This window comes from Macaca nemestrina, chromosome 13 (assembly GCF_043159975.1).
Source record: "Macaca nemestrina isolate mMacNem1 chromosome 13, mMacNem.hap1, whole genome shotgun sequence".
In the NCBI taxonomy this organism is placed as follows: domain Eukaryota; kingdom Metazoa; phylum Chordata; class Mammalia; order Primates; family Cercopithecidae; genus Macaca; species Macaca nemestrina.
In genome coordinates, this window is record NC_092137.1 from 17,818,850 (window position 1) to 17,840,619 (window position 21,770).

A 21,770-nucleotide genomic window follows, 5' to 3' on the forward strand; every position below is an offset into this window, starting at 1 on the left:
CATGGGGGCGAGTTTTTCCTGTGCTGTTTTTATGATAGTGAATAAGTCTCACAAATTCTGTCTCACAAATTCTGATGGTTTCATAAAGGGGAATTCCCCTGCACACGCCCTCTTGCCTGCTGCCATGTAAGACATATCTTGCTTTCTTTCCCTTCATCTTCTGCCATGATTGTGAGGCCTCCTTAGCCATGTGGAACTCTGAGTCAATTAAACCTCTTTCCTTTACAAACTACCCAGTCTCGAGTGTGTTTTTATTAGCAACGTGAGAACAGACTAATACACAGGGTCTCACTCTGTCTCCAACTGGAATGCAGTGGCGCGATCAAGGCTCACTGCAGCCTCGGCCTCCTGGGTTCAAGAGGTCCCCCTGAGTAGCTGGGACTACAGGTGCACTACCACACCTGGTTAATTGTTTTTATTTAAAAAATATATATTTTTACTTTTTTTGACACTGAAGGAAGTAATATATACAGTGGTCCATCTCCAAGACAAAGTGCCTTAAATCAGCTTAGGTCAGCAAACTACAGAAGAAACAGGATATACAAGACCCCTGCTTGAATAGTTGATGCCTACTTGTCAACTTCCCCCTTCTTCCCCTCTCTGCTCCCCATTAGTTACTCTTACCCAAACCAAAAAAAGTTTAGTTTAAAAGTTTACTAGCCTGCAAAAGAGCTCATTTTGTCTGTTCTTATCAGCCTGCCCAGCTACTTAGGTCATAAGTCAAATACTTGAAAAGCCCCTAAGCTAACTAGAATTGCAATGCATTGTGGTCTGCAACAAAATGCAGCAAGACAACCCTAAAAAACGAACAAACAAACCACCTAAAGCCACTATGCAACAATCAATAGGTGACATCTGGGAAGATTGTGACCCCATAGTACTCAGCCTATGAGGAACCAGCGGAGGGACCTGCGCAGTAGGGGATAAATTTCTTGTTGAAACTGTGCTGGGTGTGCCTGCTCATCAGACACCTGATCTTGCAAGACCATCATTAAAAGTCTCACTTTGCTGTTCTCCAGGTCTCTAAGTCCATTCTTTGGGTTTAGACAGGTGAGTTTGTTTCTCACAAGACAAGTTCTCACTCTGTTGCCCAGGCTGGAGTGCAGTGGCACGATCACAGCTCACTGCAGCCTTGACTTCCTAGGCTCAAGTGATTTTCCTACCTCGGCCTCCCAAGTAGCTGGGACTACAGGTGAGTGCCACAATGCCTGGCTAATTTTTGTATTTTTTGTAGAGATGGGGTTTCACCATGTTGCCCGGACTGGTCTTGAACTCCTGGGCTCAAGGGATCTGCCTGCCTTGGCATCCCAAAGTGCTGGGGATTACAGGCGTGAGCCTCTGTGCCTAGCCAATTTTTTAATTTTGATTTTTGTAGAGATGGGATCCCACTATGTTGCTCGGGCTCGTCTTGAACTCCTGGGCTCAAGCGATCCTCCACTTCAGCCTCTCAAAGTGCTGCGATTATAAACGTGGGCCTGTTCTTCAGGGAGGACTTTGCATTGAACCTTCCTGAATGTTGAGTCTAATTAGTATGCACAGGTTAAATAATCAGCATCTTCATGTAGTGTAGTGTGGTGGAAATAGAAACCCTTGAGCAGAATTTTATTCCCCTCCACAATTCAAGAATTTGCATCCCCCAAGAGACCCCATCTCTACTTTTACTGCATGTTTAATTTACTTCCTAACAGAGAAAGTGAATACTATTTAAATAATTTAAGTTCCAAGGATTTTAGCCAACATCAAAAGGCCTGATATGTTCTGTGGACTGCTGAGAGTCGGGCAGTGGGCTGAGGACCCAATCACTGCAACAAAGAATAGAGAAACACGATGATGGTAGGAGCTGCAAGACCAGAAACAGGGGACAGGGAAGAAAATGGAGTCAGATCTCAGCCTTGACTCTGCCAGTGGGCCTGGCATGGTGCTGTGCTGGATAAAGGGTTGCAGAGATGAGATGCTCACAGCCAAATAAGGGAGACGCAGGTAAAGATGCAACAGGAACCAATGCTCCCTGTAGGACTCAGGGAAAGCCTCACACAGAAGGAGGCTCTTGAAGTCCTCTGGGCACCTGAGGGAGCCAAGGGCATCCTCAACTGAGGAAACTGCATGTGCAAGAGTGTCCAGGTCCAAAAAGGTTCCAGGGCTTGTGGCATCACATAGGCTGGTCTGGCTGAGGCACAGAGTGAGTTTGGAGGAGCAGGGAAAGGAGGGTTATGAGCAAGAGGAGTGTGAATAGCCTTCAAGCTGGGGGGAAGCTGACTCTCAACCTGAGAGAAGCCCCTCGCTCACTGGCTAACTCAAGTGCTTATCAATCTGGGTCCCCATTAACGCACCTGCTATAAGAAATAACATGCATGCAATGAGCAATTAAGATTGTGACCCACGTGGCTCAATTAATACTCGAGTTTTTCCTTTTTAATTTTTTTTGAGAGAGTCTTGCTCTATTGCTCAGGCTGGAGTACAATGGCTCAGTCTTGGTTCACTACAACCTCTGCCTCCTGGGTTCAAGTGATTCTCCTGCCTCAGCCTCCCAAGCAGCTGAGATTATAGGTGCATACCACCATGCCCGGCTAATTTTTGTATTTTTTTGTAGAGACAGGCTTTCACCATGTTGGCTGGGCTGATCTTGAACTCCTGACTCCAAGTAGTCTGCCTTGGCCTTCCAAAGTGCTGGGATTGCAGGCGTGAGCCACCGCGCCTGGCTCAAGCTTTTGTTTTACTTTTTACACTCTGCTTCTTTACATGTTCATAAAAGGAAACCCTGTCTTTAGCAGTAGGTTTTTCTCCATGTCTTTTTTCCTGAGCTCTGCAAACAATTTCTCCCCATTCTATCTGAATGACTCTCGTTATTCACCCCTGTCACCTCTCCTTAGGTACCTGTACCTCACTGGCCCTCTTCTGCACCACACCTGGTATCTCAGGCCCTTCCTGCTGTTGTAACAAAATACCCACGACTGGGTAATTTTATAAATAATAGACATTTATTTCTCACAGTTCTGGAGGCTGGGAAGTCCAAGATCAGGACACTGACATTCAGTGTCTGATGAGGGTGTTGTTGCTGTGTCCTCACACGGTAGAAGGCGGAAAGTAAAAAAGGGATGAATGCTGTGTGAACCTCTTTTATAAGACATTAATCCCATTCACTAGGGCAGAGTCCTCTGGCTTAATCATCTCCTAAATGTCCCGTCTCTTAATACTATCATATTGGTGATTGTGTTTCAACATATAAATTTTCAGGGACACATTCAGGCCATAGAACCTGCCCAGGACTAGAGCTCTCCTTGAGGGAGGGAAGGTGGAGGAACTAAGCAGGGAAAGCCAGAATTCTCTTTTGTCGGCTAGGTATACTCAAACAATGTCCATTCTATCACACTTGCTGGGAGCATGACAGCTCCATGCTCCCTTGGCATGCGTTTAAGAGCCCTTTTGTTCTTTTAATTATCTAGATATTGCAGATTACTAACCATATGAGTAGCTAGCTCAGTGCTAGGCCTTGGAGTAACAAAGGGGCAGAGGGTGACTAAGATGCTGCAGATTTCTTTATTTAGAGACAAGGTCTTGCTCTATCACCCAGACTTCAGTGCAGTGGTGCAATCATAGCATACTGCAGCCTCAAACACCTGGGCTATAGTGATTCTCCTGCCTCAGCCTCCTGAGTAGCTGGGACTACAGGTACATGCCACCATGTCTGGCTAATTTTAAAATTTTTATTTTGCAGAGACAGGAGTTTCACTTTGTTGTTGAGGCTATCCTCAAACTCCTGCTCTCAAGCGATCCTCCCACCTCGGCCTTCCAAAGTGCTGAGATTACAGGCAAGAGCCGCTGTGCCCAGCAATACTGCCCATTTATGTTTTTTTTTTTTTTTTTAATGTTTTTCATCCTTTTTCAATGCTGCATATTTAAACACAAGTAACATTGTTTTCTTTTTTAACCCATGTGATTGTGTTTAATCCTCATAATAACCTTGTGATGGCAAAGTGCAGTTTCTGTTCTCAAAAAGCTTAAAATGTACTGGAGGGAGCTAGGCCTATACATAAATGATCAAAATACAGGCAAAAAGAGAAGGTATAATAATTTTTAAAAGGTGTCTAAAATGCAGTGGGAATCAGGGATGGTGCTATGGTTTGTATGGATATGTCCTTCCAAAATTCATATGTTAAACCTTAATGTCCAATGTGATAGTATTAAAAGGTGGGGACCTTTAGCAGGTAATGAAGTCATAACAATGGGGCACTCATGAATATGATTCGTGACTTATCAAAGAGGTTCAAGGGAGCTCTTTGCCTTTTTTTGTCCTTCCCACCATGAGAAGGGGGTAGCATTCAAGGTATCATCTTGGAAGCAAAGATGAGGTCCTCCCCAGGCACTGAACCTGCTGGTGCCTTGATCTTAGACTTCCCAGCCTCTATAACTATGAGCAATACATTTATGCTATTTATAAATTACCCAGTCTAAGGTATTTTCTATTGCAGCAGGAATGAACTAAGACAGATGGAGAGAGGTTTTCTGTTTAGTGGGGCACCTGGCTTTGGGGAGGAGCTGGTATTGAACCTGAACCTAGATAGATAAGTTGGATCCTGATACAGGAACAGGGGCATTTCAAGTCACAGAGCAAGAGTAAAGGAACAAGCCAGGAATCAGTTAGAAGCATGTTGCTTGCATTAGTCCATTCTCATGCTGCTATAAAGAACTGCCAAAGAGTGGGTAATTTATAAAGGAAAGACGTTTAATTGAATCACAGTTCAGCATGGCTAGGGAGGCCTCAGGAAACTTACAATCATGGCAGAAGGGGAAGCAAACACATCCCTCTTCACATGGCAGCAGGAGAGAGAAGAATGAGAGCCCAGCAAAGGGGGAAACCCCTTATAAAACCCTTAGATCTCATAAGAAGTAACTGTCATGAGAACAGGATGGGGGAAACCACCCCTATGATTCAATTATCTCAACCTGGTCCCTCCCACCACATATGGGGATTATGGGAACTACAATTCAAGATGAGATTTGGGTGGGGACACAGCCAAACCATATCAATGCCGTAGGGATGAGCAATGAGACATACAGGGAAGAGTGAGTTTAGGTACAGATTCTCAAGGGCTGGAACATGAAGCTAAGGGGATGAATTTAGCAAACATCTTTGTGTTTGGCTCCTTCTGTGAGATATGTGAAGATGACAAGTTTATTCGCTGAATGAGAATTCACAAACTGATAGCATGTTTCTTAGCCTGTGCTTGGTTCCTGAGAGAGATATAGGGTGTCTGCCCTCTGGAGGTTTACACTACAGAGGTGGAGGGATTCAGTTCTATAATTGATTAGAGAGGAATATGGTTTCAACAGTGAGTTCACTCCAAAGTTTGGGGATGGAGGAATATTCTCTGGGGATTGGAAGTGCAGAAGGAGGGGATTTAGGGGTTACAAAATAAACTGAGGCTAGAAGGGTGGGAGGAGAGAAGGCATGGAATTCCTAATGGAAACAGAGAGTAGGGTGAAAGGGCAGGAGAAGCGGTGAGAAAGCAAGCTGGGTCCAGCTTCAAAAGCTCTGGAAGAGCCAGTGAGAAAGACAGCATTTCCAGACTGAGCAGCCCCTGAACATTCTGCTCTGGAAGGTCCACTTCAGTGCATAACTGCCACATCCTAACACCTCCAGCAAGGCTGCGAGGTAGACATCACCATCTCCATTTTACAGATGGAACAAGAGGCACAGAGAAGTGAGGTGAATTTCCCGGGGCTCCTGCCTGGTAAAGGGCTATTTGGTTTCAGAGCTTCTCCCAAACCCCTCAGCTGCACTGCCCTCATTCAGTTAAAGACCCCGAACGTAGAAGATACAGAGGGAGGATGTACACACAAGGAATTATTCCTTGGGAGGCTTCTGAGCACAGGTACTATTTGTGATTAACACTTAAAGATTATAAACTCCACCAGTGTAGGGAAGACACAGACTCATTTCCCCGTTCATGGCTAATGGACGTATGGCAGTGCAGACGCCTCTGCATTTTGATTGGTTTTCTCATATAGGGGAACAACTTTTCAAAGATCCCAGAGGTTCAAATATGGATATAAAAGCAATTTACTGCAACCAAATAATATGCTCCAGCTACTTCTGTGGAGTTTTTAGCTATTGCAAAAGACACCCTTTGAGTCCTTCCTACTCCGGTGCTCCTCTGCCAAGCCCTCTCCGCGCAGGTGAGCATCTGAGGCCTCCTGGAGCCCACTTTTCACCCTTTAAGGAGGCTGGAGGTGCCAAAGTGCGCCTCTGGGGGCCAGAGGCTGGGTCATAAAGGGCTCTAGTTAAAAGAGGCAAAAGATGCCAGAGAAACGCTACAGCCTTGTTTTTGTTTGTTGGTTGTGCATCTTAATTACTAGAAAGGAATAACTGAGCTTCCACTTCTGAGGCGGGTGCTGGTCTAACAAACCCGAGGACCCTTAGGAATTGGGCAGCGCGAGGTCTCTGCTTCCACCTGGAGGGGGCACAGGTACCCGAGGCAGATGCTAGTTCCCCCACTTTTTGAAGCCGCTGCTCATCGTATTTGAGAACAGAGGCTATATATTCTTTGAGCAGTTGCCTGTAAGTTTCCCCAGCCACCAGGCATTCAGCCACTGGCTCCAGATCCCGCAAGCCCTCGGGTGTTCAAGTGCCCTGGGAGGTGCGGGTGCGGGTTCGGCTTGCAGGAGGCCTCGGGCACCCCCTCCAGGATTCCGTGCTAACTGCAAACGATCGCGCTCGCAGGGAGGCCCCAGTGCTTGGAAAACTCCAGGAATCCCTTCAGAGCACTTTATTTTCAGGCGAGCACCGGGCGCTCTACAGACCTAGACCTGGGCTGTGGAAAGGGAAGAGCAGAGCGGATGGGTTACGCAGAGGATGCTCAGGCTGAGCCTCGGGGTCTGGCGCTCCTGGACTCTGCTGAGGGCTGACAGGGAAGGACAGGTGCCTTCCTCTGAGCCTGGCTTTGAACAGATCTGGTACCAAGGCGAGAGGAACAGCTTGATGACTCTAATTTCAAAAAGGGACAGTGAGAAACTCGGGTGCTTTGGTGAAAAGGGCTCATTTGTGGAGTTACTTTGCAAAATCACATGGTTCGTAAACTCCAGATAAGTGTCCTTATCTGCAAAATCGGGGTACAAAAGCTTGCATCACAGGCCAGATGTGATGATTAGATGATAATTAAACTCCCTGCGGTGACTGATAGAGTCAACGCTGTTTCCTTCCCCCTCAAGTTAAGGATTTCTGGTAATTTTTTTCCCACCTCAAAAAGGTCGGAAGCTCAGCTGAGGATAGTTTGCAGTGCATGAACTTCTTCCCTCCACTGCGGCAGGTAAGCGTGTGTCAAGATGTGAGAGACTGGGGTCCTATAAACGGTCCCTCCTGGAGACAAAGACTTAAGCTCACTTAAAGAAGTTGTTGCCTTTAGTGCAGTCTAGAGATCACAGAATTATTATAAACATGTTTCAATTACCTACACAGCAAAAAATAAAGTTCAAAGAATATGAGAGCTGAAAATGCAAAGTAAAGTTAGCTTTCCTCCTTGCCTAGACAACTACTGTAGTTGTTCCTTTTAGAAATTACCTTATGATTTAAAGTGATATATATGAAAGAAAGAATGTTTGGAAAGGATAAATGTCAATTTCTATCTCCTAATTATTCCTAATTTTTACATTGGAGAAATTTATGAATCTAATTACAATTCATTTTTTTCTGTACATTTATCAGTCAAGTCTAAAAACTGAAAACTGATAAATAGCATTTACAATATTATTCAGTAATTTTTGTACTGTGAATTCTTAGTTATACCACAACTAAATAGTGTGTTTGGAGCCTTATGGAAGCAATGTGTCAATGAGTCTGCACCATGTATAGGTTTAGAGTACAAATGTATACTACCTGCATGGCCTGGGGAAACCCAAGCATAGAAATGGCCATTAAAATTGGTTCTGGGTCAATAATATCCCTTAGATGCTTAGCAGAAGCAGATATAAACCTGGCAAAGAGACAAGCTTCAATCCGGATTTTCGAAGTGTCTTAAGAGGAGAGAATAATACAAATTAACACACACACTATGAACAAGAATGAGCAAACACAACCAACAGAAATAGAAGACAGGATTACAACTCTTCAGATTTCAATAACTGAACAACCTATTCCATAGTATAAAGTAAGTTTCAAAACATAAAGACTAAGAAGAAATACATGACAAAACAAATTTGAAAAACCTGTTAGAACTATTAATTGTGAAAAATATAGTCATGGACACTTTTAAAAAGGCAACAAATGGGTTAAACCTCGGGTTGGTTACAACTGAAGAGAGAGAAACTGGATGACAGATATGAGGAATTTACCCAGAATTCAACACAAAGGGATTTAGGATAAGAAAGAGGAAAGAGAGGTTAGGAGGCAGGGAGAATAAAAATGTTTAACATATCTAATAGGATTTCCATAAAGAGAGACTTGAGAAAATAAAGAAGGTACAATATTCAAATATAATGGGGGAGAACATTCAGAATAGATGAAAATGAATTTTCAGAGTTGTGAAACAGTGAAGACACATTCTAGAGAAGGTATAAAATCAAGGAAAAAGGATTATCTTAATAACCAGGAAGAATAGACGCTCTACGAAGGAATGACAGATGTCAACAGCTGCACAAGACAGAAGACTATGGATACTATCTCCAAAGTAGGACAGAAAATAATTATGACTCTTGTTTTAAAACCATAACAACTATAATTAAAATGAGTATTAAATTTTTTTTTCAGATTCCTAAAATAACAGTACTGTCACTGTCTTCTGGGTAAAATGTTGCTCAGCTTGTATTTGAAGAGGCCAAGATATGGCTCTGGAAGAAATTTGTTCTCTTAGTTGGTATAAGCTGTACTTTTTTCCTGCAGATAAACAGAGGAAGAAATATGCCTATCATTCCAGGGAAATTCTTTTCAAACTACCCTAGTCTTTGGCTAAAGTTCTGGTGCCTGTTTAACAAAAAGAGTCTACCTTTGGAAAAATTGCTTCAGTTTTATGGACCTTAGCTTCAGGATTTGCTATTTTAAAATTTTCTATAAAAACAGTTTAATATTCATTTTCAGATCTCTAAATTTCTTGCTCCTTCTAAAGTCAGATCCTTCCTTAAAACTAGCTTTTAAACCAAAAGAAAGTAGGAGATCTGATGTCCTGTCTTGAACAATAACATTATTTTTTAAGAGTCAGGGTCTCCCTCTGAGCTCAAGCTGAAGTGCCGTGGTGCAAACATAGCTCATGCAGTCCTGAGCTCCTGGGCTCAAGAGATCCTCCTGCCTCAGCCTCCCAAGTAGCTAGGACGATGGGTATATGACAGTACATGTGGCTAATTTTTTACCTTTTATGGAGATGGGTTTTCACTCTTGCTCAGGCTGGTCTTGAACTTCCAGTCTCAAGCAACTCTCCCACCTCAGCCTCCCAAAGCACTATGATTACAGGTGTACGCCACTGCACCTGGCCAACTTATTTTACACTTATCATCTGTTGTAATTTCTGAGGAAAGAGAGTTATCTGTATTAGATCTTCTAGTCAGATAGGCCAACTACTTTCGACTGTGGTACTAAATTTGGTTATAGAGAAATATCATGAAGCAACACACCAAGTTTCTGCTTGCCAGAAATGTACTTGTTTTGCATAGCAGGTCTGACATGGGCTTCTTTGCATCACATATTGCCATACTGCAGTGGAAGTACAGCTGCAGGAATTAAGAGGCATTTGTTAGTGAAGCTGGCCAGGGTTATAAGCTCTATCCTGGTAGGCCAACATTTCCAGTGAAATTTGCTTGGTCTCACCATATTCAACTAGAGGCTGCCATTTTAACCTGCTCTATAGTAGGGTGTCATTAACTTAGATCTATTCCTAGGTAATATTAGCTAAATAGATCAAGGTCAAGAGTCTGAATTCTTCAATCTCTTGTGATTTCATTTTATTTATAGGTCGTGATTCTAAAGTTTTAGAATATGGTAACAGTTTTATATAATGGTTATATAGTTTACCATGCAAATGTTTATATTGTACTTCCAAAATATAGGGAGTTACAGGCCGGGCACAATGTCTCATGCCTGTAGTCCCAGAACTTTGGGAGCCTGAGGTGGGTGAATCACGTGAGGCCAGGAGTTTGAGACCAACCTAGCCAACATGGTGAAACCTGTCTCTACTAAAAATATAAAAATTAGCTGGACATGGTGGTGTATGCTTGTAGTTCCAGCTATTCAGGAGGCTGAGGCATGAGAATTGCTTGAATCTGGGAGACGGAGGTTGCAGTGAGCCGAGATCATGCCACTGCACTCCAGCGTGGGCGATAGAGTGAGACCCTGTCTCTCTCTCTCTTTCTCTCTCACACACCTCACACACACACCATACAAATATATATGGAGTTATAAATAACAGACTTTATGTGCTATATGTATGATAGACCTATCATGAAAAATTTGAAGTAAAAAGATTATAAGTTAAAATAAAATGGCTGTTTGTTATCTATCCCATCGCTGGAATGAATGACAATGGCTTTTTAGACTAGGCCATTTTATGAAAGAAAGTGCTACAGCCATTTTCAGTTAAGATTTACTAATTCATTCCAGTTTTTATCTTGTCTAAATATCCACAACTAGACAAATCTGACTTTTTAAAATTGAATTGCTTTCACTTGGTCTTTAACCTGTCCATGGGCATATTTGAGCAAGTGTCAAAATAGTCATAGATGAAGAACCTACTCATATCTTCCAATAATGCATTTTCTTTCTTCATGAAGGTAAACATTTTAACTTCAAATCTCTTCACATGGGAAGGAAACTCCCATCCATGAAGAAATTTTATCCATGGGGTAGAAGACAGTTTCATGGAATTCTCATCATTTGCATAGCTTTAAAAAAAACACCAGAAAAGAATTAAGTCTCGCTGTCACAGAAGACTCTAAATGGAGCTTTTATTCGAAGAATATATTAAGAGGTAGGATGGTTGCATAAAGGTTGCAATAGGATTGGAATTTCTAAACTATTGCTTTCTCGCGTACTGGGTCTGGACAAGCCAGGCAGTGCTTTAGTGCCTCTGTGCCCTTGCCTATGAGATATTATTGAAACACTTTCACTATGACAGTGGACAAGAATATATAATGGAGGACTATTGTAAACTCACATTGTAGATTATTATTGGAGCGCTGATAAAGCCTACGAGTTAGTGGTAGGGTAAAAGAATACTAGAAAAGAGTTCCTGGAATACAAAGTAAAAACTACAGATTCTCTGAGAAGCAGGACAACAGTGTGGTAAGAACGAGGAACCAGGGGGCAGTACAGGATCTGCTCTCCAATCCTATTGTTCTGATCTCATCTTCCCACCTAATTCTATTCCAGATTCATTGGCCTCCTTGCTGTTTCTAGAACATACTAATGATGCTTGGAATAACATTCCATATACCAGCATGCCTTCCTGCCTTCAGATGTCTGCTCAAATGTGACTTCATTGCAGAGGCTTGCCCCTGTGATCCTGCAAAAAATGCCTCTCACTCACTCACATCAACTTTCATCTCTTTAACTGTTTTATTTTATTTTACTACCACATGACATTTGCTTCCCATGAAAACAGAAGCCTCATGAGAGCAGGAACTTTGTTTATTGCTGTAGTACCAGAATCTATAGTGTATGGATGGAAATGATTGAATAAACTGGAATAGGGACAGAATACCTGGGTTCCAGGCCTTCTTCACTGTGTTAACATGGACAAGACAGGACAAGAGATAGTATTTTTTTTTTTTGCTTAGTAGTTGTAAAGATTAAGGGAAGAAGGAAGAAACATTTAGGAACACCTACTACTAAGCAAAGTAATTTTCATTAAGTTTCATATCAATCTGATAAATATTAGTACTCCCATTTTACAGATTAACTGCATCTAAGAGAGTTTGTGACTTCTGTAAAATCTAGTGCTATTAAAGTGTGCAAAATAAAGATTAAATATATCACATGTAAATGCAAGCTATTTTTATAATCAAACTAGTTACACTTTATCGTTTTTCCTTTTTGTGGAAAAGAGGGTCTGCTATATTGCCCAGGCAGGCCTTGAGCTCCTGAGCTCCAGCTATCCTCCCGCCTCTGTCTCCCTAAGTGCTGGGATTATGGGCATGAGCCACCACATCTGACTGATCAAATTAGTAATGAAATTAATAAATAACTACTTTTAATAAACCATCTATAATTTACTAGATAAAAATTGTATATAGATAGGCCAGTTTCTTCATTTTTATAACTTTAGGCATGGAATAAGACAAGGAATAAATAAAACAAAAATAATTCATTTTGATGTATTACCATTGGTCTTATCTGATTGTTGAAAAGTTCATGTTTTCCACTTTTTATAGAGATCCATTACAACTTGAAAGTAATAATTTTCTAAACATTTCAGTCATTTAATAATTTTTTTTTTGAAATAGGATCTTGCTCTGTCACCCAGGTTGGAGTGCAGTGGTGCAATTGTGGTTCACTGCAGCCTCAACCTTCCAGGCTCAGTAGATCCTCCCAACTCAGCCTCCCAAGTAGCTGGGACCACAGGTGCATGTCGCCACACCCTATTAATTTTTGTATTTTTTGTAGAGATGGGGTCTGACTGTGTTGCTCCTCCAGGTGTAGAGCTCCTGGCTTCAATAAATTCACCCGCCTCAGCCTCCCAAATATTGGGATTACAGACATGAGCCACTGTGCCCAGCCTAGAAGTTTTGGGATCTACTTACTTTTTTTTCCCCCTTAGCAAAAGGGAAGTTAGAACCAATTACTATGATTATTGACAGCATCTTGAATTTCTGCTTCATATACTTGATAAGCACATTGATTTATAGGCCTTTTGTAATAACTTAAAGGTCTTCTAATGTTTGTATCACAAGGCTTGGCAAATGTTTAAGAAACTACATGGGAAGAAAAAATAAACAAACTACATGGAAAATGCGTCTCATACCCAAAGACTTTTAGGTCAATTTAAGTACAGTTTTTAAAAAAGTGAAGCCAAAAGGGTGAAAAATAAGGTGTAGATTTTTATGAATTCAGTGCTACAGGGCATCTGTTAACATTTGTAGCAAGTCTAGATTTTAATCTGAGGAGCACAGCCTTAACGTTTCTCCTTGTCTGAAGTTTTCCAAAAATAGACCTCACTATCCAGATATTAGGTCATTTGCCTGCTATAGGAACAGAATAATATAAACATCTTAATTCTTCTGTGAAAGGTTGACTTTATGTACTGTCTTTATGGAGAATTTAAAAATTTGCATTTCAATGACTGATGAGAAAAGATAGATAAAAACACTGTTGACATAGAAAAGCGAAAGCAACTGAGAGAAAAGTTTAATCCCAGGTAGATAAAATGTTCATTTCTGAGCCTCCTATCAGCCAAGGCAGGAAAGGAGATAGTGTCATGGGATTCATTTCCTGAAGACAAAGTACAGAAGAAAATGTTCCTGGCATTAAGTATCAAAAAGAACTGATACAATAAGGGCCAGTCCATTTTATTCCTCCATCTTTAACAGTAGTTTCCTTGAAGATTCAGAGACATGATGGTTTCACACTGATTCTCATTATGAGCCAAGGACACAATGTAATTTACTCTCAGAGTAAATTAGCCATAGGCAATGAGTTAAGGTGGCCAAATTTCTGACTTTGAGGCAGAAAAGTTAACACTTAGAATATTTTTATTAATTTCCTAGGAATTTGAGATAGCACAGGTGATTTGTGATAATGCCTCACTCTTCAGTTCTCTACCTAAATATCACCTCCTCAGAGAGTGTAACTATTCTAACCATGGGACTCACCAGTCACTGCAACCCTTTCAAAAGCTTCATGTTCTTCAGAGCATATCATGTCTGTGCTTATCTTCCCCAATGAATATAGGCTTAGAGCAGAAACTCTTTTGTTCACCACTGTCTTCCTGATATGTAGACTGGTACTTGGTATGCTGTGCTCAATGAGTTTGAGTGAATACATTCTTACCTCTAAGATACCTCCCATTGAAAATAAATCTATTCAGACTGGACTCAAAACAATCTCAACTTATGTTATTCACCACCCTCTACGAGAAAGAAATGAAACATTTCAGATTCAGTTTCTACAAGCCTTGAGGGAAAAAGAAAAAGGCTAAATACAAAGGGAATATGTAGAAGTAGCTTAAGAAAATAAATTAGGACTTATACCTTAAGCATTCGAATGAGTTGAGGGCTCAATTTCCTCACCTGTAAACGTCACACAAACACACCTGTTATCAGTTTGAAGTGCCTGTTAAAAATGTCTCACTGTGGGCTGCTCTTGGTATCTGGGCCTGGGGTAAACCAGCAATCCTCTAGAAATAACTCTAGTTGTGGATTTTCAGAATACAGGAGCTCAATCTTGAAGAAAACTGCTTCTTTTAAATATTTTATGACAGGGTATTTTACATTCTTGTAGAATTCTAAATACAATGAGTCAATAAGAATCAATTTGGAAGTTAATTCTTTTGTTCACAGATTGAATAGAAAGTTTTAGCTTTAAAAAATAGTAACTGTGATATAATAAAAATTAAGTTAGAAATAAATTTAGGACCTGGCATAGTGGCTCATGCCTGTAATCCCAGCACTTTGGGAGGCCGAGGCAGGAGGATCACTTGAGGTCAGGAGTTTGAGACCATTGTGACCAACATGGGGAAACCCCATCTCCACTAAAAATACAAAAAATTAGCCAGGCATGGTGTGGTGGGCCTGTAGTCCCAGCTACTTGGGAGGCTAAGGCATGAGAATCGCTTGAACCTGGGGGCGGAGATTGCAGTGCTGAGATTGTGCAGCTGCAATCCAAACCAGGGACAGAACAAGACTTTGTCTTAAAAAAAAAAAAAAGAAAAAAGAAATAAACTTAGGTTTGAGGATTCCTTCTAAATGTGTATGCACAGATGAGAAATCCTAACACCAATCAGAGACCACTGTTTTTCTAAACTTTTGTTATATTGTCTACAATTTTATTTTATACCATTATCTTCTCACTGCTTCCCCACTTTGATGATTGAATAGTCATTAAGATATTATTTGAATTAACTTAATAGCTAAGACTTTCTATCACCTGATGTACCATAAATCTGAAAAGCCTAAACCTCTAAGAGTTATCTATACAGGGAACATACTATATATTTATGTTAAATATATGTTTGCTGTTACAGATACTGAAGTGACAGGATTTATCTATAAGTCTGAATACATTTTATTTCCTCATATTTCTAGGAGAAGGAATATAAACTCATGCATAGTTTATAGCATAGTATCAAGTTGCATTCTGTAAAGATGCTACAAAATTTTTTCACTATCAGCAATGTGACAGCTGTTTACCACACACTAGCTGACATAAAATAGACATTACCAAATATTTTAATTTGATAAGAAATAACTCATTTTAATTTGTATTTCCAGTTTCTAGTGATAGGCTTTTTAATATATAAAAAGTCTGGTTTTTTTTGGTGAGTTTTATGTATCAATTACTAATATCTACTTGATATTAATAAGTTTTCACTCATAAGATCTGTTCAGGTAGGATATTTGCCTTTTACCTTGTTGTAATATTCATTGAACCGAGCCTCAGTTTTCTAATTGATGAAACTACCATGGTTCTTGCTTGTCTCTTAAGGTAGTTGAGGAATAAATGAGACAATAGACACAAGTAGGAGTGATAGGAAGTGTTATATGAGGCTAAATTATTTTGTTATTGTTGCCTTGAACTGAATTGCCTTCCCATACTGCCAAGAAGAATCTATTTTTGGAAAACTTCATGGTCAGGGCGATAAGACCAAGTCCTGGCTCAACACTGGGTGCCCGGTTCTTCTTTGGTTGGTAATGAAATGTGACTGTATCATGGAGAAGATACTGGCAGGCACATCTTTCCAGAAGGAAAATACAACAGCATCCCCTTAGAAAAGACACAACAGTTCTTGAATCATCAGGCATCACCAGCTGCAAAGCTTATAATGGAGTTTCCCCACTTCCACCCACTTCTGCTGCCTTCTACAAACTCCAGGTGGGGAAGAAAAGGAGGGAAGTATTTAAGTCTCCTGCCTAACAAGCAGGACCAAAAATTAAAGCTTTCTAGAGAAAGCCCTTTTCTGCTTTGATCCTCCCTTCCCTTCACACCATCTTACTGGCACATAGGATCAGTTGCTCCAGGTTGGAAGTAAAGGACATCATTTTCATCAGTTAAAATCTCATTTTCAAACTAGTTCAGTGAAGACAATTGTGAACATAGCATCGTTCCCACTGGAAGTGGACAAGACACATAGGTGTGGTAAAAAAATAATCTTACCTTTCTACAGGTATTCACACTGAACACAAATATTGCACTTGTTTTAGTAACAACTGCAGGTTTGTCCCATAAAGTGAATTCCTGTGGATCCAGGCCTGACAGTCCTTTCAGCTTCATTGCAGTGACTACCACAGAGCCACTGGACTTGCAGACATTTAGATAGGTGAAGAGACTCAGGTCCAGAAATATTGTGAACAGAGAAACATGAAAATGGCCACTGCATGACAACTAGAAATGTTACGATATAATAAATACACTTAAGATCAAGGTTGAGATTGCAAAGGCCACAAAGGAAATCTTAGACCATGAAAGAAATAGCCAAACCTGGAACAATAAATGATGATCTGACACTGCAGCTGCTCGAATGCTAATGGGGGTTAGAGATGGTGTCAATCCCAGTAGCCAAGGACTTGTATTTTAGTACCTGTAGAGTGACGGAAGCATCTCAAGTCTGTAAGAGGCTTGAATTAAAAATAGGACCCTTGCAGGAAGTCTAGATACTCTAGGTATTATATTCCCACTGAAAGGGTAACCTAGAAACCTTTTGCTCCCACATAGCAGTAAGAAAAGATAAGTTTCTCCATCTACAATCGTGGTCTCATGACTGGAAAGTAAGAGGATAGTTTCCCCTGAGAATTTATAACACTAAGCCTGCCCTCACAATTTAATTTAAGGTTTTAGGTTTCTCAATCAGTGTAATGTAGAAAACCAAACGCATTTTCAAGAAGAACGTCCTCCAGTTATGAATAACCTGGGGTACCTTGCAGAAAAACAAAGCTTCTATGGAAACACATTTTTCAAACCAGGCCACACAGACTACGTGCAAAGCTCTACTCAAGTTCAAAATACAAAGTAACAAAACATACAAAGAAATCTTTGAGTGTAAATCAGTAAATAGGATTGAAATTTCAACTAGAACTGTAAGAATTTACAAAGTCAGTAATCTCAGAAAGCTATATAAATAGTATCAAACCTAAGTCTAAAGCATTATCAAATGAGAAGAGGCATATATGAAAAAGCCAAAGAGTTCTAGAAAAGAAAACTCATTATTGGACTTAATAGAAAGTAAGAAAGATTAGATATAATTGAAGTAAATCAGAGAAATAGAAGCTAAGTCTAAGGAAGCTGGTCATGGTGTGCTTTGTTACTCCCCAGCTGTCGTCCTCCCACTGATGTCCCAGAAGCAAGTGAATACTATTGGTGGCTCCATCATGCCTGTGTCCCACATGAGTCTAAAAGGAAACAGTGGAGACAAGATAACTGCAATGCTAAGGCACAGTTCTTTATGAGAATCTCAATTTCTACCACACAAGGCAGTGACTTGAAATTGGTGATAAACTCGTCAGTAACATGGAAAAGGACACTAGTGTTAATTGCCACCAAGTTATCAACTTTGTACAAATTCCAAGTTTCCTTTACGTCCTTAACTTCTATAATAATGCAAGGAAATACCCAAGTTTTTCTTCTGTGGTGCTACAAACACCTAATTCCTTTTAGAAAGCTGCTAAACAGTCATATTTTGGTGATTAGAATCTCAAATCCTATACTCGGGGTCCATGTTGTAATGAAGTCTCATGCTACCAATAACTATACTTTCTTGGACAAGTAGTCCACGAAAGGTAGGTATTCCACTGATAATTGTGCTATGGCAGGCCATGTTAGACGGTGTACCAGCACATGGGAGTCCATCTATATCTCACCTACATGTTTCTATATATAGGTTGATATCTATCTTTAAGTTTCAATTAAGTTACCATCCTTGTAATAACCACCTTCTGCACCAAGAGGAATCTTGATGAAAATTGTGTTGCCATCACTCCTCAATTCATAGTGCCTAGAAACAATGTCAGCTGTGGACAGTTTGTGAAGACTCACTCCCATCTCTTCAGAGACGTCCTTGAAGTGGCCAGCCCCAATGAGAAGGGGGCTGATATTCTTGGGGATGGTCCAAGTAATGGTGTCCATGGAGTAATACATGCCATCTTAAAGATACATTGTACCCTACTTTTTGTACACGAACATTAGACTTCAGTTAATATAATTTGGTTGTTGTAGAAAGAAGAATGGGGCTGAGCACAGTGGCTCAAGCCTGTAATCCCAGTACATAGGGAGGCTGAAGTGGGAGGATTACTTGAGCCCAGGAGTTCAAGATCAGCCTGGACAACAAAGTGAGACCTCATCTCTACAAAAAATATAAAATAAAAAAAAATTATCCAGGCGTGGTGGCACAGGCCTGTGGTCCCAGCTACATGGGAGGTTGAGGTAGGATGATCACTTGAACCCAGGAGGTTGAGGCTGTGGTGAACAATAATTGCATCACTGCACTCCCGCCTGGAAAAAAAAAAGAATGTGTCAAGCAATAGGATATGGACATTGGGAAGGAGGATTATTTGAGAGACAGACTAAAACAACTAGAAAAATGAGGTCCTAACTCATTTATGTGGTTATGACACAATGAGAAAGCTACAACCTGAACTGTTTCCTAGAATAAGTAGGGACATTGACCAGGCCTTGAAGGAAAAACTTAGGAAACTACTGGACTACCAAAAATAGAGTTGGTAAAGTACCTTGTATTTTATCATGTTAAGGATAGAAAGGGATGGAAACTCTGACAGATAGGAGTAAATGCAGCAGAGGCAAGGTGACAGATCAGTCAGCATGGAAGACACATGGAGGGGAACCATGAGAGGAAGACAGGAGAGGGGAGCCCTAGTTTGTGAAACGCCTTCCATTTATATTTTTCACCCTATTTACTTGGGTATCTGGGTGGGCATCTGTTTCCTACTTCTGTCGTCTTCCACTCTGAATTACCCCTTCCCTGCTGTACTTGCTGGGGATATAATAGGCTATAGACCCCGCCATGGGAGTTGGAAAGGTAGACTTGGCCATAATGGTTGTTTCAAGGATGGTTAAGTGATAGAGGCTGGGCTAGAAAGGGATCCATTGGGTACTTTTGCTTCGACCACTGGGACTGAAGCATTTCCCCCAAAATCTTTAGCAATAAAGATGGACTCAAACTGTTCTAGGTTTATCTTTGCCACAACAGAGCGGGTCTTTCTGAGAATAAAGATGAAGGAGAAACCAATCTAGCCATGCCTTGTGTCAACTCTAACCCTGGAATTTTCAATTTTCTACATGAAGAACTTTTGTTTACCGGATTAGAACTGGGGATCTGTTGATTCCAGATAAGAGCCCTAATGCAGGAATAGTTCCCACCTTGTACAACAAGTTAAAAAGCCAGATATTCTCAAGTAAGTGCTACCAAAATTCAACTCCATGTCTCTTACCCACAGGGCAAGATAGCTGTGTCCACCATCAGAATCATACTGCACTACTTGTAGAAAGTGCTTGATCTTACAGCAGTAAAAATAATACCTTGAATCTGACAGGAATCACAAGTGATTGGAATCCTGGCAATCTGTTTTAAGTGTATACTGGTAAGTATAATTTAACTACTACAGAGATATACTTCAAAACGAATTTAAAGTCAGCTCTCAGGAGGATCCTTGTGTCAGTCATGTTGATTCTGTAGCCAACCCTGTGGGCATCCTGCACCAGCATCATACACACATGACTGGTGTATAAAAGACCATCTGCCAGATGGAAACCACCCCTGAAGTCACCTGAGCCAAAAATCATAGGTGTGAGGACACTTGAAACTTCACAGTGAGAAGTTTCAAACTCCATCTGACCATGCTTTTTAATGGGACCTCAAGTTCCCATCCTAGTTAAAGGTGAGATTCAGAGGCTCAATTGAAGAATCTCCTGGACTTTCCTACTACACACTTGCCTCAGAGAAGGCTGTCGCGCAATCTTCTGGCTTGTCCTGAAGCAGGTCCATGGGGATTAATGGAACTTCCTTCTTAACAGAGATTTTTGGAAAGAAGATTTGCTTAACCCTATAAATTTACAAACACTTTAGGCTCCCTAGTCTTGGTAGATTTGATCTTCTTTTAACTTCAAATCAATGTGGTTATGATCTCATTTCTATATACACTCAGTTACCTAGAAGCTATCGTCTAATAGGTGACTGAGCTGCATCTTCAACATCATAACTCCTACAAAGAAGGCCAAGGGTAATTCTAGAGTACCTTGAATTCATTTAAGAGGATAGACTGCATAAGCTAACTAGCAGAGAGCTGGCATGCAGTAAGAGGTAGCTAGTCTTTCTTAATCCAGTGGAAGCATTGGTTAAGCCAATGAGGATAGACTGCATAAGCTAACTAGCAGAGAGCTGGCACCCAGTAAGAGGTAGCTAGTCTTTCTTGATCCAGTGGAAGCATTGGCTAAGCCAATGAGAGTAGAAAAAAGTGACTCAGAGACAGCTACTCTACATAGCTTTTGAGTGCTTGTATTAACCCAGGTATTGCCTCTGGTAACTGATTTAAAAGATTTTTAGCTAGTTTTGTGCAGAATTAAGAGAAAACATGAAACTACAATGCATTTACTTCAACTTTATAAATTGTGAGCTGACTTCTTGCTTCTATAATTTTTTTTACTGGCCCACATACATAACAATAATTATCTCTTGTAAGAATTGAGGGTAGTGAAGCCACATGTCCATGCCTTTCTCTAGCATCTGCAGAATATTAGGTTTAAAGATAAGGACTTGTCCTCTCTGAAGGATGTTGCCTTGAATCTTACTTCTACTACTTTCTGTATACGATTTATTTACTTAGCTCCTAAGCTCAGTTCCCTCATTTGTAAAAAGGGGAAAACACCTCACAGGGCTATTGGGAGATTGGGTTCATGCCTGTGATGTTCTTACAGTGTGGGGCACATATTAAAGGCTCAGTAGATGGTAGCTCTTATTACTTCCTCTATTTGCTGGGACTGAGGGTCATACTGGCCACATGAGGATAACAGTGTAGAACTCCAATGGGAAATGAAGAGCTCAAGGAGACAGACAGGCCCATTGCTGAATTTTATACTTAGAAAAACTGCTAAACACTAGAAAAACTTACAGGTAAATACATACCTAAAGTTCTCCCACTAGCCCAAGTACCTTGAAGATAAGTCTTATTGACTTTCACAACCTCCCTGAGCACTTCATGCTTGGTCTAACAAGTCATCTACTTGTTGGAAAACTTAAAAGTTCTCTATTACTGAAATGGACTAATGTGAGAATAGTTAAAAGGTTGACAGGGACATTGATATCGCAACATAACTAGTTTATGGATCTATGAAGGTAATTGACTCCTTTGGATGGCAAAAGGAAATGGGTAGAAATAGCAAGAGCCACAATAAGCTTGGATCACTTTCTGACACAGAGCACCATGGTGCCTCCTTTACTGGGCCGGGGCGAGACTTCCTCTTACTTCCATGTAATTTGTCTCACACGATCTCTCTGGAAAACCATGAGGTGTAGGGGCAGCCTACGCTTTTCTGATAAGAAGCAACGTCAGCTCTGGCAGGATCCATGGCAACATCAAGTTGCGCAATTACGGTACAGTCCACATCTCTCTGTGGGAAAGAGAATCCT

At 40.8% G+C, this 21,770-nt stretch overlaps 1 long non-coding RNA gene across 2 annotated transcripts; it reads left to right on the forward strand.

Annotated features, from left to right (window-relative positions):
* Positions 1-910: 910 nt before the first annotated feature.
* Positions 911-20,198, forward strand: LOC105479899 (uncharacterized). 2 transcript variants are annotated; one of them, XR_986156.2, is made up of 4 exons: positions 911-1,050; positions 7,248-7,307; positions 10,753-10,949; positions 19,582-20,198. It is a non-coding gene; the product is annotated as an uncharacterized lncRNA (long non-coding RNA). The 2 variants fall into 2 exon arrangements; XR_986157.2 differs by lacking the exon at positions 19,582-20,198 and adding an exon at positions 11,351-11,963.
* Positions 20,199-21,770: the final 1,572 nt, after the last annotated feature.